Genomic DNA, 12,020 nt, shown 5'->3' with positions numbered 1-12,020 from the left:
ACGTTCGCATGTTCCTCTAGAAAATCCTATATTTCCTACTTTGATGAAAGATACGTAAAAATGATTCTACAATCCTTTCTATGAGTACTAAATGGATACAAGTTATATAAAACTCAGAGTAAACAAACAATCGACTGTGTGCATCTTCCCTAAGCCCACAACCAAACAAGGAACAGGAAGTAAGGCGGATAACACACATCCCATTGTTTGTTAGGTCATTGTTGTATATAACCCCGGCGTATTCACTTGTTACTCATGGAGTTAATTGTATTAGTTCCTTTATATTTAATGAAAAGATTCTTTAAGAAAACCCTTATTTCTTATAATAAAATGGTGACCACAGTGATTACTTCTATAATCACTTAGTTTATACTGGCTATATATGATCTAATATCAAATAGACAGTTAATTGTGTGAATCTGCACTAAGCCCACAACCAAACAAGGAACAGGAAGTAAGGCGGAAAGCACACATCCAACTACCTGTTGGGTATTAATGATATATAACCATGATGTATAAACTAAGGTATTATAGAGTCAATCACCTAAGGTCCTTTAAGTCTATACTTGTTTAATAAAATGGATTAAACCCTTTACTGGGAAGTTTCTAGTTTTGTATACCAAAAGTTCTGATTTGGAAAATATGTTTTGTACTAGAAAACTGTGCATTGACTTTGTGTCCTATGACTTGACCCATGCCTGGTACCCTTATGATGACTTAATGTATACTGAACATATATATATCTAAAATCGAATAGATAATAGACTGGGTGAATCCGTTCCAAGCCCACAACCAAACAAGGAACAGGAAGTAAGGCGGATAGCACACATCCCATTGTCTGTCGGATCCTATTTTATATATATATATATATATATATATATATATATATATATATATATATATATATATCCTTTGATGTATACATTAAGGAATCATAAGGTTAGCATTATGGTCCCTTTTTACTGAATGTACTAGACTCGACTGTTCTGTTTGTCGTTTGTAAAATGTAAGTTTTTCCTAGTTTATAACTATCTTAACTCGAAAATAGTTTGCATTTGACTTTCAAGTGGTACCGTCACTTTATGAAAGTAATGGGAAATGTAAGTACACAGTTGTCGTTTAAAGTGACATACGGATGTACTGATGACCATAAAACATGTTTCTCTTATATTGGTCATAATGTGAAGGCTAGTACCCATACTATACGCTCTCCCTGTCTAGAGATTAAGGGAACCAAACGCGACCTCTGCAATCAATTGCAAGCCGTGTAATTCACATTAAAGTTATATGATCATGTATACCCAATATAACTATCACCTTTTGTTTAGAACAAGGATTTAGTGATTCATTGGTATAATTAGATCCTGTAGTAGTTCCATGCTATAGCAACTTAATATGTTTGTTCTGTTTCTCATATAGTATGTTCGTTCTGTTATCGTGTATTGTATCTAGTATGAACTGAATCTCTAAACTATACCCATTATAGTTTACTAATGTTTTACTTGAACTGTTGTTGAAAAGACTCATTTATCTACTAAGTTATGCTTGTACTTTAAAAGCGGAGTTTTGCTAAACTATGAAGTAACATAACTTTAAAAGAGTTTTTGAAACGTTTGATCACTTATAAAAGACATAAACAACCCTTTGAAAGATGTTTATAACAAATAATTACACAATTATCATTGTGTTCAACTTGTATTACCCCCCTTAAAAGCATTTAAAACAGTTTAAAAGATTCATTACGGGGTATGAACTCACCTGATGTGGGTGATTCAACGAATACGCGTGTAAGGATGAGAAGTTCCACGAATGAAGTCCCGAGACACAACAAGTCCAAAATGACATATATTGGCATGAATATAGTGTTTATAAGCAACTATATGAAAGGAAACACCTTCCGGGACTAGGAAACACTTTGACCAAGTGTTGGAATCACATGTGATTCATCAAAGGAAAGTGAAATGACACTAACATGAGTTTACTACCATGGGTTTACGGCCAAATGGAGTTTACGACCGTAAACTCATGGCCAAACATGCATAAGTGTTTGTTTGAAGGCTAGGGAAACTTGAGGGACTTTTGCTCTACACAAGGATGACAAAGACCAACTCAATGGAGGCTTTTGATGAGTTTACGGCCCAAAGGAGTTTACAGCCGTAAACTCATGGTCATTATACATTTGAGAGTAGTTTAAGGTCCTATTCTCATCAATGAAGGGTTCTAGGTCACAAGATTTGCATCTAGGAGGGTTTATGGCCAAAATGGCACACTTAAAGGGGTTTACGGCCATGGGAGATGGATTGGCCGTAAACTCCTTTTGTTCTTGTGTTCTTGATGTTTTCAAGGCTCTAAGCATGAGTCCTAACTAGATATCAAGTGTAGGGAAGAGTACTTACGATGTAGAGGCTTGAAATGGTTGATTTTGGCCAAGAACACTAGTGTGTATTCTTGGTGTTCTTGGTGAAACTTGAAGATTTGAAGATATAGTTAAAATGAATGTTTTCATGGATGAAATCAAAGAGTGTAACTAGGAGATGAAGTGTAACAACAAATCAGGGAAAGAACACTTACGTTTTTGATGATCTAAGATGAAACTCGGGATGATAGTTGAGAGAGAATTGGAGTGTTCTTGAGGTGGAAGTGAAATAATGAATGAAAAGTGAAGGAAATGAGTTCTTAAGGGGCAGTTTATGGCCCACCTTGAGTTTACGGTCGTAAACTCAAGTGTTGTGGCCGTGAACTCTAAGTGAAGAGGTTAGGGCTTGGTTCGTTGTACAGTGTCTCTAGCAGGTACATTCTAACACTCATTCCTTAAGTGTACTAGGCTTAAAACTCCTTAGAATGACCTTTAATCAGGCTGGAACTCATTACCTATGAGTTTGACACTCAGTTGAGTTGACTGACTGAGCTTCCAAAGCAAAAAAATTTCGGGTTGTCACACATAGTTTTCCGGACTCGTTATTCACTACGCTATACATGCAAACTATAATCGGTATAGTTTGGGATTTTCAAAACATAACAAGTACAAAAACTTTCACTACTAAACATATATGAAAGATTTAGTTATAGTTTAAATCACAACATGAACATGGCATTCATAACTGTAATTGTCACTACATACGGTATACATACGGATTTCACTACGGTATAACGCTACAACACTACATGTAAACTAGATTGTACGATACTGTGAGGCTCTACTTCAACACTGTACCCTTAGGTGTACAGGGATAAATCGTATCATAGTATAACCAAAGTCTCCTTGAGGGAGAGCGTGAGATTTGTGAATAGATCTATTCGGGACTGACAATCCCACACCCGAACTACTAGCTACAGTTAGGCAGGCATGCCTGGGGTGACAAATGTCATTTAACTCAACGCCTAAAGAACGTTGGAAAGGTCTCTAGTCATATCAAGTATGGTTATACAACTCACAATATGTATAAATCACCTTTAGTTTGCAAGTTGGCACTCTTCAACAGTTTTATTTATACTAAATAGAACTAATACACACTACAACTGGAGAATTTCCAGGGTTTTCAAATAGGACCAATCATACAATGGTTTCACGTACGAAATACTTATACATCATGATTAACATAAGCTAGTCACATGAAGTATTATTTTCGCATATTAATACAGTTTTCAGTAACGAACATTCATGGTTTTATACAGGATTGAAAATACTACATTCTCACTAAAGAAAATATCGGATTTTCTTGGAAACATACAGTTATTCATGGTTTTATACATAATTGAAAACACTACATTTTCACTAAAGAAAATATTGGATTTTCTTGAAACTATACGAACACCTTTACAAGCTCATCAACAAGTTTTAATTACAAAATACCACTTATGAACTCACCAACTTTATGCTGATATTATTCAAACTGCTTGTATTCTCAGGAAACCAGTAGACAGGTACCTGCTGGATTTTTCAGGAACTGGAGCAATAAGAGTTTTATGTTTATATTTTACAAACTATTTGATGTAATTCAAACAAGTTTCAGACAAAGTTCCAAACTGGTGTAATCATTTTCATTTAAGTATTCACTGTAATGGTTGTGTTGCTATGATTGCTATTATCCACTTGTAGCACCTGGTTCCTGGTATGTATTTTATTCAGGTATTTTGCGTTTTTGGCCTGGGGCTCGGCGAGTTGAAGGCCCAACTCTTCGAGTAGGAGTGGATTTGATACGGGATTTAAATGACAGACTCGTCGAGTCGGTTTCCAGACTCGACGAGTAGACTCTAACTATACAAAACCCTAATCTAAGGGTTTGCACCCTATTTAAACATCTCATTCAGCCACCCTTCGTCCCTATTGCTTCCAGAAAACCCCCATAGCAAACCCTAACCGTTTGTATAGAGAGTTAAGGCATTTGTGGTGCTTTTGGTGATTTTGAACTCAAAGAAGAAGGAAAAGCCTGGAGGAATCAAGAGAAGACCAAGGGAGTTCAAGTTTGTGCATCATTTGCAGTTCCCAGAAGGTATAAAGTCGATACCTTGCTTGTTCATTTGTTAGATCCCTCTTTGGGGAGATTTAGGGCTTTTATAAGCCATTTTTGGTAACCAACCATGATTGCAAGCATGGTTGGGGGTTGAGGCTTCGGATCTAGGTCCATGAAGGAGTTACAAGGCAGATAAGGGCTGCTTTTGCACCCATGGAAGCCCCCATGCAACTCAAGAGTCTCTTTTAGAGCCTTTTAGGTTCAAAGTCCCATGCATGCACGTAAAGTTCGTAACTTTACGTGCTAGATCGAGTTTAGGGACCTAGATCTATCATTTGGACAAGAGTTGTACACCAGAAATCGAAGAAATAAGACTTGGACTGTATCGACTCGGCGAGTCGTTCTTGGGACTCGGCGAGTCCGAGGTTAGACTCCCATTTTCTGTTATGGGTCAAGGAGACCCAGTGGAGTGCTGGAAAGGTTTTAGAGGGTCCGGAGGAGTGACCCAACGTATTGGGATAAGCCATAGTCCTGAAGTTCATAGGACTCGGCGAGTACATGAACAGACTCGGCGAGTCCAAGGCAATCTCCCAACTCTTGAGGATGAACTCGACGAGTTGTTCATACAACTCGGCGAGTCGAGGACAGGACTTGTATATAGGAAGGAGATGAACTCGACGAGTTATTCATACAACTCGGCGAGTCGGATGAAGGTTCATCCGGGGTGGTTCTAGAAGGAGAACGTGTCGAGTCGTTGCCAAACTCGACGAGTAGAGGCGTGAAGAAGGACAGATGAAAGGATAGGGACTCGACGAGTTGGCGGCCCAACTCGGCGAGTCGGGTCAACTGGAAGTTGACTTTGACTTTGTCTTGGACTTGCTCAGTGGTAAAATGGTCATTTTACCCTAAGCATACATATCATACTCCGACTAAGTGTTTTTGTGGGGATTATAGCCGGAGGATTTCCGGAGCAGCAAACAGAGATTTCCCCGCGCAGATTATCAGCAGCTACTCGTTCAAGGTGAGTTACCTTCCAGTAGCGGTGGGTCTACGACGACAATCCCGGCCCACCAGTAGGAGTTGTATGTTAGATGACTGTCTTTGTGATATTCATCTAGGTTTGCTACTACCTGATGTGTTATGTGCTAATATGATATAATGTTATATGCTAGTAGCAGTAGGGGAGATAGTCCCCAAGATTTCCGGTCGATAGGGCCGAAGGGGGGTAGTCATACCCAGTCATGCTAGATAGAATATGATTATGTGTTATATGTTATGTGGTAGTAGTAGAGGGGTGAAATAGTCCCCAGTATCCGGTCGAGAGGACCGAAGGGGAGGCCAGAACCCAGATATGCTAGGCAGTATCCGGTCGAGAGGACCGAAGGGGAGGCCAGCACCCAGATATGCTAGGCAGTATCCGGTCGAGAGGACCGAAGGGGTAGGTCGGGCACCCAGATATGCCTGACAGTATATGTATGTTATGTGATGGTATGGTATGCGGTACGGTGGGGGAACTCACTAAGTTTTGTGCTTACAGTTTCCAGTTTTGGTTTCAGGTACCTCTTCATCGAAGGGGAAGGAGCTGGCGCGGTAGCAGCACATCATACACACACATTGATTTTCCGCACTTGAGATATTCTGGGATTGTACTCTGACATGTTGCTACTTTATGATTTGGGTTTTCAGACATGTTATGTTGATTTACGAAACGATATATTTTTACGTAGTTTTCTTATGAATGTTTTATACTCGATTAATTAAAATGAAATTTTTGGACTCGAAATTTGGGATGTTACAAGTTGGTATCAGAGCCTTGGTTTGAGGGATTCGGACACACCCTCGGGGGTGTCTGGACTCAAACCGAGGAATTAAAATGTTTTTAGAAAGAAATTGGTTTTCTAAAAGCTAAGTTAAAAGTGTTAAGAAAGAACAAGGTGTGTGATGTGCGCGACCGGCCGAGCTCAAGTAAGTATTCCCCAAAGTACCCATACAAGTTTATGTTATGTTTATCAGCTTCAGTAGAACAGCATGCTAGAATAGGACTAAGGATCTAGGAGGATGCCTTATGCGCCTGTTATATGTGTATGAGCCTTATGAATTGCATGCTAGTATAGATTCCTGAGTAGAGGATAGAGCAGTATAATTGGATTATGTGGTTAGGTTTCCCTTCGTCTAAATGCTACTTGCTTTGTGCTTTTTGGGACTCTGAGTGATGGGAGTTAGCCATTAGGTGAATACGTCTTAGAGTGCTGGAATTGGCCCTATTGCGCAGCTCTCGTTTGAGTCTAACCGTTGTAGGGACGGGTCCTTTACCCGAAGGATTATCCGAGCCTCGTCACATGTGATGGTGTTCAGGTAGCGGATAATTGGCCTCATGAGGATACCTTCAGTAGCTGAGGACTGAGTTTGGATTGGTGATTACCCTAGGGCAAGCCTAGGAAGAGAGCGGCAGCGATTAGTGCCAGTAGAAGGGACTTGGTGGAGTCAAGGCAGTTCTTGAGAAAAGTACGGATAGATGTGGAAGATAGTATGGGCCCGTACTACCGGAAGCAGAGGATCCGTACTTGAATCGAGGAAGGCTGAGGCAAGACCAGGGAGCTTGTGATGGATGTGATCCCTCTAGATGTATCAGTATCACTGATGGTTGTCATTATGTATTGCAGAATGGTGGTACTACGTCCGAGGCCAGCAGTTGGCAGCTCAGGAGATGGATCGGCTTCGGGCTCAGGTTCCGAACCAATGGATGGGAGGCTACGCGAGTTCATCGCGTCCGAGATCACTAGAGGCATCCTTGATGCGACCCCGGTCATCTTTGGGTCGATCAAGGAGGGGATCATCGAGCTGATGGAGGATCGCCTCAGGGCGTTCAGGAGCGACATGGCGATCATCCAGTCAGGATCACGCACACTGTCCTTTAAGGACTTCAGGGGCAGTGGTGCGCCGGATTTCCATGGGGAAAAGGACCCCATTGCAGCCAGGCGATGGATTGCAGACATTGAGTCTGCACAGTTGACCAGCTTCTGCCCCGAGGGGTCGAAGGTGAGATATGCAGCAGGGTGTTTGAGAGACAGGGCCAGAGATTGGTGGGAGTCGGTTGGTGACTCTCTGGGAGCCTCGACTGTTGAGGCTATGACATGGCCGGATTTTGTGACCCGGTTCAGGGCTGAGTTCGCACCTGCGGTGGAGCTTCAGCAGTTGGCCAGGGAGTTCCTGGATATGAGACAGACGACTGAGACAGTGGCGGAGATCACCGCCAAGTTCCGGGAGAGGGCGTTATTGGTGCCCCAGTATGCGGGAGATGAGGACATGAGGAGGACCCGCTACCATGACATGTTACGAGCTGACATTCGGGAGCATGTTAGTTTTTCAGCTTGCCCTACCCTGGATTCCATGATTGCCAGGGCAAGGGAGAGGGAGATTGATCTGGAGCATATCCGGAAGAAGAAGGTAGAGGAGGGGCAGACGACTAGGGCTTTGGGGAAGAAGCCCAAGGGATCAGACGCTAGGCCGAAAGGCCAGCAGGACCGAGGCCGCTGCAGGAAATGCAGCAACTCACATGAGGGAGCGTGCAGGTTGGGATCGTCGGGCTGCTATAAGTGCGGCAAGTTGGGGCATTTCAGCAAGGATTGTACCGCCCCTGCACCCACTATTCAGACATCCGAGTTGCTATGTTTCCACTGCAACCAGAGGGGCCACAAGAAGGCCAATTGCCCCCAGTTGACAGCAGCAGCGCCAGTGAAGGCGCAAGTCCCAGCGACCCTGCGGATTACGGATGGCCGGCAGGGCAAGACCGAGGCTCCAGTGATGAGGAGTCGGGCCTTCCAGTTCAGTGTCGAGGAGGCACGCGCCGCACCCGATGTGGTGACGGGTATGATTTCTTCTCCCTAGCTTTATTTTATGTTGCTTATGATATTGATGTGCCATATGATATGTTTCGTTTAGGATCGTTCCATGTGAACGGTATCCCAGTTCAGGTGTTGTTTGATTCGGGCGCTACCCGATCGTTTGTTTCTCTTGCGCTTAGCAAGAAGTTTCCCGAGTCCTTGGGTATGTTGGATTGCCCACTAGAGGTCGAGACTGCGGACGACCGATCGGTGCGAGCATCGGCGGTTTTCAGAGATTGTGTTCTGAGGCTATTCGAGGAGCGCTACCTGGTAGACTTGGTTCCCATTCCGTTGCATGGGAACAAGGTGATTATAGGCATGGATTGGTTGAGCCCTAATGGGGCGGTGATAGACTGCACACAACAGTTAGTGCGAATCAGGACCCCAAGTGGGGGAGAGTTGGTGATCCACGGCGAGAGGCCACAGCGTGGACCCACATTATGTTTAGCAACAAGGGCTAGGCGCTACCTTCAGCAGGGCTGTGTTGGGTATGTAGCCTACGTTATGGATACCCGGGAGGCGGGTAAGGCGACGGTGAGCGATGTTCCAGTGGTGCGGGACTACGCAGATGTGTTCCCAGAGGAGCTTCCTGGGATACCTCCGGAGAGGCAGGTGGAGTTCAGGATCGACCTAGTCCCTGGTCCGGCTCCGATAGCCAGGGCACCGTATCGGTTGGCTCCTCCCGAGATGTAGGAGTTGTCTACACAGCTGCAGGAGCTGTTAGACAAGGGACTCATTAGACCAAGCAGTTCACCCTAGGGAGCCCTGATTCTGTTCGTGAAAAAGAAGGACGGGTCGCATCGGATGTGTATAGATTATAGGGAGCTGAATAAGGTAACGGTGAAGAACCGTTACCCACTCCCGAGGATTGATGACCTCTTTGACCAGCTACAGGGAGCATCTTGGTTCTCCAAGATTGATTTGCGTTCAGGGTATCATCAGATGAGGGTCAGAGAGGAGGATGTGCAGAAGACTTCGTTTCGGACGCGTTATGGCCACTATGAGTTCGTGGTGATGCCTTTCGGGCTCACTAATGCTCCTGGCGCGTTCATGGACCTCATGAACCGCGTGTGTAGACCGATGCTGGATCGGTCCGTGATAGTTTTCATTGATGACATCTTGGTCTATTCCAAGACGCAGGAGCAGCATGAGGAGCACCTGCGAGAGGTTTTGGATACTCTGAGGAGAGAGAGCTTGTACGCCAAGTTCTCCAAGTGTGAGTTCTGGTTGCGCGAGGTGCAGTTTCTTGGACACCTTGTCAACCAGAACGGTATTCTGGTCGACCCGGCCAAGGTGGAGGCCGTGATGAGATGGGAGGTTCCGAAGTCTCCATCTGAGATTCAGAGTTTCTTGGGATTAGCCGGCTACTATCGGAGATTCATCCAGGATTTCTCCAAGATAGCCGTACCCTTGACGCGGTTGACGAAGAAAACAGTGGTCTTTCGTTGGGGGCCTGAGCAGCAGGCAACATTTGAGACACTGAGACAGAGATTGTGCGAGGCGCCGATCTTAGCCTTGCCAGAGGGCGTAGCGGATTTTGTTGTGTACTGCGACGCGTCTATTTCGGGTTTGGGTGTGGTATTGATGCAGAGAGGGCATGTCATCGCCTACGCTTCGAGGCAGCTGAAGCCTCACGAGGCGAACTATCCGACGCATGATTTGGAATTGGGGGCTGTTGTGTTCGCCCTCAAGATTTGGCGTCATTACCTTTATGGGGTCCGTTGTGCCATTTACTAAGACCACAAGAGTTTGAGGTACCTCATGGATCAGCCGAATCTGAACATGAGGCAGCGTCGGTGGTTGGACGTAGTGAAGGATTATGATTGCGAGATCCTTTACCACCCGGGGAAGGCCAATGTGGTGGCAGACGCGCTTAGCCGCAAGGCAGCGCCGATCAGGGATGTCTGTATGCGGATGACCGTGGTAACTCCGCTGCTGGAGTAGATCCGAGAGGCCCAGCAGGAGGCTATGAAGGAGGAACATCGGAAGAGCGAGCGTATTGTGGGTCAGGTTTCCTCCTTCGACTATGATAACCGAGGGCTGTTGACCCTCCACCGTAGGGTGTGGGTCCCCTATCATGGAGGTGCGCGTCAGACATTGATGGAGGAGGCGCACAAATCCAGGTTTTCTATCCATCCCGGGGCGACGAAGATGTATAGGGATCTTCGTCTTGACTATTGGTGGCCTTGCATGAAGCGGGATGTGGCATGATACGTGGAGCGGTGCTTGACCTGCAGGAAGGTCAAGGCCGAGCATCAGAGACCACACGGCTTGATGCAGCCGTTAGATATTCCCATGTGGAAATGGGAGGACATTACGATGGATTTTATCACGAAGCTTCCCAGGACCGTGCGAGGCGTAGATTCGATTTGGGTCATCGTCGATCGATTGACCAAGAGCGCCCATTTTATTCCGATTCAGGAGAGTATTTCGGCTGAAAGGTTGGCCGATATCTACATCAGGGAGGTGGTGGCGAGGCACGGGGTGCCAGTTTCGGTGATTTCAGACAGGGATGTGCGGTTCATTTCCAGGTTTTGGAAGAAGTTTCATGACGAGCTGGGTACTCGTCTGCACTTTAGCACTGCATTTCATCAGCAGACAGATGGTCAGAGCGAGCGAACAATCCAGACTCTGGAAGATATGTTGCGGGCGTGTGTGTTAGATTTCGGTGGTAGTTGGGATACTTACCTCCCATTGGCTGAGTTCTCGTACAACAACAACTACCACGCGAGTATTGACCGTCCTCCCTTCGAGATGTTATACGGGAGGAAGTGCAGGACCCCGATATGTTGGGGTGAGGTTGGCCAGAGGGTCATGGGGAGCACCGAAGTGGTGCTCAAGACGACAGAGAGGATTCAACAGGTTCGGAGCTGGCTTCAGACTGCTCAGAGTAAGCAGAAAAGTTATGCCGACAAGCGCCGATCAGACCTGGAGTTTCAGGTCGGGGATATGGTTCTCCTGAAGGTGTCGCCATGGAAGGGCGTCATCCGATTCAGGAAGTGGGGCAAGTTGGGTCCCAGGTATATTGGACCCTTCAGGGTTATAGCTCAGATGGGCAAAGTGGCATATAGGCTGGACCTGCCAGCCAAACTCAGTCAGATTCATAGCACTTTTCACGTCTCCCAGTTACGGAAATGTTTGGTGGACGATTCGGCAGTGGTACCTTTAGAGGATATTCAGGTCGATGACAGCCTGAATTACATCGAGCGGCCTGTAGCGATCCTCGACCGGAAGTCGAAGGATCTGAGGAACAAGAGGGTCGAGCTGGTGAAGGTGCAATGGCAGCACCGAAAGGGCTCGGAATGGACTTGGGAGCCGGTGGATGAGATGATGGAGCATTACCCAGAGCTTTTCCAGGAACGAGCAGCAGACTTCGAGGACGAAGTCTAAAATAAGTGGGGGAGATTTGTAGCACCTGGTTCCTGGTATGTATTTTATTCAGGTATTTTGCGTTTTTGGCCTGGGACTTGGCGAGTTGAAGGCCCAACTCGTCGAGTAGGAGTGGATTTGATACGGGATTTAAATGACAGACTCGTCGAGTCGGCTTCCAGACTCGACGAGTAGACTCTGACTAGACAAAACCCTAATCTAAGGGTTTGCACCCTATTTAAACATCTCATTCAGCCACCCTTCGTCCCTATTGCTTCCAGAAAACCCCCATAGCAAACCCTAACCGTTTGTA

Source organism: Lactuca virosa, chromosome 1 (assembly GCF_052849685.1).
Source record: "Lactuca virosa cultivar CGN04683 chromosome 1, Lactuca_virosa_CGN04683_v6, whole genome shotgun sequence".
NCBI classification, from domain to species: Eukaryota; Viridiplantae; Streptophyta; class Magnoliopsida; order Asterales; family Asteraceae; genus Lactuca; species Lactuca virosa.
Note: the sequence above shows the minus strand (reverse complement) of the source record.